Here is a 6799-nt window from a genome sequence, read left to right on the forward strand (position 1 = left end):
AAGAAGAAGACTAACCCTATTGAATAGTTCCGGATTGGCTTAGACCTAGTTAGGAAAGCTAGGTGCGCCATCCTGTTAAGGAATGTTAGTTGAGGTCAACCCCTTGAATTGTCCTGATTGTAATCAGTGCCGCTCCACCCGTTAAGCTAGCCTTTAGTGAAATCCTCGGGCTTGCGAGCTAGAGGCGGGGATGTAAGCATAGTTGGCTAAACCTCGATAACATATCATGTGTCTGTTTATATTTTCGCACTTTATATTTACCGCACGTGTATGTTATGGTGTGAATGATGCGTATGATTAAAATTTCTGCATATTATATTTATCGGCATATTTAGGATTGCATAGAAAGACCCTAGGTTGTGATATTCTGCTAACATCTTGTTTAACCTAGGAATAAGTTTCAAAAATTCCAATTCACCCCCCCCCCCCTTTTGGGAATACACCAATTCTAGCAAGCCTTCATGTGAAAAACTAGAAAAGACTTCATTTAAAATGCATAGAATTCTAGTTGAAATATCAAAGAAGAAAACATTTTTGAAAAATGAAAGTGAAAAGGTGGCAAAGCACTAAAATGATTTGAAAGAATATCAAGTCACTCTAGAAAGGAGAAAAATTGAGAAGGTTTTGAAAATCATTTGCTTAGAAAGAAAAATTAAAAATTATTCTAAAATGTTTTTCAAATCCTCAAGTGAGAAAGATAACCTAAACAACCCCTTCGGACTTAAAAATAAAATTCTTTTCAAAAAGGATTCAAGTTGTTTGCATAAAACCAATAGTCTAACCTCACTAAGGAAAAATGGAATAAATAAGCACAATCTTTTATGTATAGTCAATACCTGCTTATTTTGCAAAACTATGTGGCACGTATGGTTTAATTGCTTACTTAGAAGTGCCAGAGGATTAGAAAATGAAATGAAATGGATAATCAATAAAGCAAACCCCGTAGGACTTATGAAAAAATGGATTCAAAGTGAAATTATCTTCTAGTTAATTTTTCTTTAGTTTCTAGGTTTAGGGGTTGTGATGACTATAGGTTTAGGAAGTCATCTATGCTTAAAATATCAAATCTTGGTACATACATTCATTATATAATACTGCTTTACAAAGAATCATTAGAGAATCATGCCAATGTGGAAATACATGTAATATATCCAATTTGAACCTAATACATATATATCATTTAATCATAAACTCACTTGTTTGTCTTAAAAGTCTAAATCAAAATCAAGTCATCATTCTAGGCTTATAGCACTGTTGATCATAAATAACTAATATATATTGAGTGCTCTTTGACTATTCAGTTTAGACATATCCATTTCCATGAAAATATTTTGAATAATGTCCACTCATAATAAATACTCTTCTGAACTCAATAATAATTTTATTGGTAAGAGTATTCAAATGATCTTCACCAGCTCTTAAATCATTAAGTCATATCCTTTAGAACTTTATGTACTTAGAGATGAGTTGAATGGAGAATATATCGCCTAGGTCTCAATCTAGATGAATGTATGAAATTCAAGTAGACCTATGCATGTGCAATTTTAAGTCGAAAGTCATTCTAACTCATGTCTCTCATACGTATTGAAATCATAAGAAAAGAGGCAGACATAGGCTTATTACTTTAACGAATATTCATTATGACTTTTTGGTTTGTTAAAGCCTATTCATCCAAAGCCAAGCATATATCATTAAAAATCTAGAACTCTTGGCTAAAGAACTTGAAAAATAAGAAAAAGACACTAAATGAGTTGAGTGCATAACTCAGGGGGAGCTTTTATTCTTCATATATGTAAATTAAAATGCTCTCATATCTTTATATCGTTATGCTTTATGCTTATATATGTGTATGGTATTGTAGCACTATCCCTGATTTAATAAATTGTTAAAATTTCTTTGATGGATAGTTTATGTATTTTTTCTAACACAAACTTCTATTGAGCTATATTGAATATCTTGAGTTGCTTATACTACCTGATTGCATGCTTGTTATTGAAAGTCTCCCGCATGATGGATGCAGTTGATGTGTAATTGCATGCTAGTAGTGGATATAGGCTCTCGTGTGCCTTGAACTTAATTATAAATTGCTTAATTGAACCTATCAGGTACAGGTTTTATAGGAAAATGTCCAATTTACAGACGGCTTACTGTCAAAATTTTTATAGGAATTTTCCAAAGTAAAACTTTGTACATGGATGATTATGAAAAAATTAACGTTACAATCCTTTTAAAAGGATGAGTGAAAATGAATTGAATAATTAAACTTCATCATAGCATAATCATCAAAGATTTATAAAGGCTCCGATCCATCCCTATAGGAAGTGCATAAATGATCCATATGCATCACTTTCGTCTACTAAATTATTGAGGTTCTTATGAAATCCCTGAACATTATATCCTGCACTTGAAGTTTTATGGTTTGATATGGAATGTTCTTGAGTCATAAAAATTATTGCATGTCTTAATATATATCTTCTAATGCATCCATGGTCTATAAGGACAACTATACTAATTAAGTGATAATATGTAATTGACAAATACTCAGCATAGTTGATTTTAAAGATTTGGATTGATGGCTTATACTACTGAGCAAAATCAAATTAATCCTTGGTTAGTATAAGTAGTTAAAGAATCTAAGCACGTACGCAAATTGATAGGGGGAGCATCTAAAATTAAAATGTCTTTCATATTATGCTCACAAACTTTTTAGCTTAGATATGTTGTTGAATCAAATGTGGCATATGTTTGAATAAAATGATCATATTAAAAATTTTTAAATTGAAATATGTTGTTTTGCCACAGTCAGTTGTGTGGTCATATGATCCTTGTTTTGAATTGCCTGATATCTTTAGGATCTTTATGGTTGATTTTTTTGGTTATATTCTTGTATGTGCTTAATTGACAAGCCAGAAAATGTTGCTTGCTTGTTTTAAAATTAAAATTTCTTTTTCAGCAAGCACCCCCCAACACTTTTTGCAAATATCAAGGGGGATATATACTTATATATATGCATAATGATGATAAGGCAAGAAAAGAGTTTAGTTTTGAAAGTTGATCTTGCCAAAAAGTATATGTAAATAAATATATATAAATAAATAAATATATATATATATATTTCTTAATTGCATAACTGGTTCTATAACTTCACATAAAAATGCATGCAAACTAGTTAAACTATATATATAGTTTTGAAAGTTGATCTTGTCAAAAAGTATATGTAAATAAATATATATATCTTTTCTTGCCTTATCATTATTATGCATGCGAACTAGTTAAATTATGTTTATGGTCAAACCTTCTTTTTGTATCATATGTTGTGTGCTTTTAACTCAAATTTTTCACGGGTCTTATAATATGTTTCAATGGTAATGGTTTGTATATGTTTATGGTCTAACCTTGTTTTCATGTCATTTAAATCATTTAAATGACCAGTTATATTATTTGTGTGCTGAATTGCTGAGATTATCTTTGTCATTTTTTTTGCATTGTACGACTATTATATTTCTGACTAAAAGTTATACCTCTATTTTATGTGTTGAGAATACTGGAATGTTTGAGTAAAGTAGTTGTGGATATATTGTCAATATATTACTCAATCGGGTCATTTGTATATAGGTATTTTTGGGAAAAATATTCTGTTTTCAAACGGCATGTTGTCGAATTTTCTAAAAACCTTTTCCCAAACATATCTTGTATTCAGATAATTATTTGCCTATTTACGTAAATGTTTATTTAAGTCCTTTTTTCTGCTGCCAAAAGGGAGAGAAGTAGGCAAGTATTTGTCATCATAAAAAAGGGGAAGATTGTTGATCCTATGGGTCATTCTCAATTTTGATAATGACAAATACTCTTTATATTTGATGGCTTTCAAGTTTGTGTGCAGGTTCTTATTGGCAAGTTCATATTTGATGGCACGTGAAAACTTAAAGTCTGAAGACCCTGAAGATAGTTGATGTTATAATTTATATTATCATTCAATTCGAGTCTGTAATAATAAATAGGAAAAAAGTTTGTAATAAAATACATATCATGCATGTAGGAACTATAAAACTCAAGACCTTAGGGATCACCCTTCGATCGACCGACGCCGGAGTTTTTCACCAAGAAAAATGACCTTAGAAAAGACCTTAGGTCCTTACACAACACTTGAAATTGTCCCCATAATCATATATATTATCTAGGAAATTAATTGAAGAGAAATTTGGGCTAAATTGCAAAAATCGAACCCCAAGTGAACAAATCATCTCGGGTGCCCAATTCATTTAACTTGGGTTCGAGCTGCCGAACCATGAAAGACCCTATCACCCTCGGGCGACCAAACCCCTAGATGTGACCTTTTCGCCAACTCGGGCTGCCGAGTAGTTCAGTTCAAAATAGGCCTCAGGCTACCGAACCCAATACCGGGCACCCAAAATTCCGAACAAATATTTCTGACTTTTGTTCGGGCTACCAAACCTAGACTCAGATGATCGAACCATTTAAATTGCTTTTCAAAGCTCAGTTTATTCGGGCGACCGAACCTCGATTCAGCCACCTGAATCTCTCTGGTAAAATTAAGTTTTACTGAAAATTAAATGGGGTAAATGGGGTTAATTTTTCTAAACCTGTTTTAAACTTTTTTAATTATTACCATTTAGTCCCGAACGGTCAAAAAATTCCCCTTACGTATATATACATGTTCATTTTCTTAAATTAGCAAGGATTAGCAAAATTGATTAGGGTCAAACTCTCTCAAATTTAAAAAATCCTTCTTTAGCCTATAATACTCCAAAATACTTATACACATCATCCTTCTTGATCTTGCAAGTGTTGTGAGTATATTTTGTGTGTTTATGCTTCATTCATACTTGTTAATACTCTCATTAGATTATATTGATTGTTTGATTTTTATTGAGAGTAGAAGCATCAAATTCTTTCACTGATTTAACTTGATAAATCTTGTGTGGGAAGACTTGGAAGGTTGTGCTTCTTGCATTGTCATTGCAAGTTTACCTAAGCCTATATTTTTGTGTGCAAAAATTATTTTCAAAAACTTGTTTTCAAACAAGTCTTGTGCTTGCTACATTGAAGAAAATATTTTTGAGTTTGTTTGAATATTATTGCGAACATCTTTAAAACCCTAATCTGACATTGAGATTTAATTTATCTAGTTTTCAAAGAATAACTTGTTTGATACACTCTTGTGCTTGATTGTTTATAGACATAACCTTGAGCGTTGATTACACACATAGAGCATCGAGCTTATAGTTCTTACATCATTGAGGTGCATTGATTATATTGTGTTGAATTGGTGCACATACCTGCTTGTGTAAGAAGCGTATTTTCGTGTACAAATTTTATATCATTTGTTGTATTCTAGGTGTGGGTCTAAAGAGGGAGACTAACCCTGTTGAATAGTTTCGAACTGGCTTAGACCTGGTTAGGAAAGTTAGGTGCGCTATCCTGATAAAGCGTGTTGGTTGAGGTCAGCCCCGTTAACTGACCTGGTTGTAATCGGTGCCGCTCCACCCATTAAGTGAGCTGTAGTGGAATCCTCGTGCTGGTGTAGCCAAGACGGGGACGTAGACATAGTTGGCCGAACCCCGATAACATTTCTTGTGCGTGCTTTTAATTTCCGCATTTTAAATTCCAGCACATGAATTTTTATATTTTACTATTGTGAATGATTGAGTTTATAATTGCATAAACAGACCCTGAGTTGAGTAATACTATTGTTAAACCGATTGACCTAGGCAATAATTTTTAAATACCCAATTCAGACCCCTTCTTGGGAATACACCAAAGCTAACAAAAAGTCAAGTGATGATGTGGATTTAGATGGGTAGGTGGTGGATTGTTTGTGAATGAACTTGTTATCTCAACTCTCATCAAAAGTGTAAGGATAGGGATAGTAAGAATCATAAAAATTATGGGATGGAGAAAAAGGGAAGTGAAAAGACATAAATTAGAAAATGTAACAAGAGAGAGGAAAGAGATTAAGGGGAGAAGAAAGTGAGAAAGAAAAAGATAAAAGGGATAAAAGATACTAGGGTATGTTTAATGCTAGGCTATTGTATTATTTTTGATAAATTGAGTTAGAGTTTCCTTACAATAACCATTGCATATATTTCCCTTCTTAGATCAAATCAAAATAATAGAGGACGTTTCTAAAATTTAAAATTTAATCATAAATTGAGACCCTTTCATAACATTAAAGATTCAATTTATTATAGTTGATACTAACCCAATGCTTATCTGTCTTGTTGCCTGATAACTAGGTAACGATTTTTGTCGCTTGGTTTCCTTAGATGGTTGAGCGATAAGTGACTCGCTTCACCTGAGCAAATCCCCTTTTTCATCCTCAAGGCAACTTGACAATAGTTCAATCACCTCGCCGTGTGACTAGGTGCACTCATTGTAATTCTTAAGGAGATGTTAACTCGTCTTACTTGTCACATGTTCAGGCAAACATCACAGCTATGCAATTGTTATTGTATCTTAAGGGTATATAAAGATGACATAATCAGAAGCAAAACCAAAAGCATAAAGCACAAATGATAGAATAATGTGAGCCCACTCATATGGGTCTGGACATTCATATCCTAGGAGTCGAAAATAAGGAACTTCCCCCTCGCACTTTTTCTACATGCGCGCATGAACAGGCAATAAAAATATGGTAGAAAACATCCTCTTCAAACATGTCCACTGCCGACCATCGAAGTGAATGGTATGAAAAAGAGTTCAAGAATCTCGCGAATACAGTATCTACTGCTTCTTATGCATAGAGTTTAGCAGAATTTGTACTTGCATATAAATAAAA

This window comes from Malania oleifera, chromosome 10 (genome assembly GCF_029873635.1).
Source record: "Malania oleifera isolate guangnan ecotype guangnan chromosome 10, ASM2987363v1, whole genome shotgun sequence".
NCBI lineage: Eukaryota > Viridiplantae > Streptophyta > Magnoliopsida > Santalales > Ximeniaceae > Malania > Malania oleifera.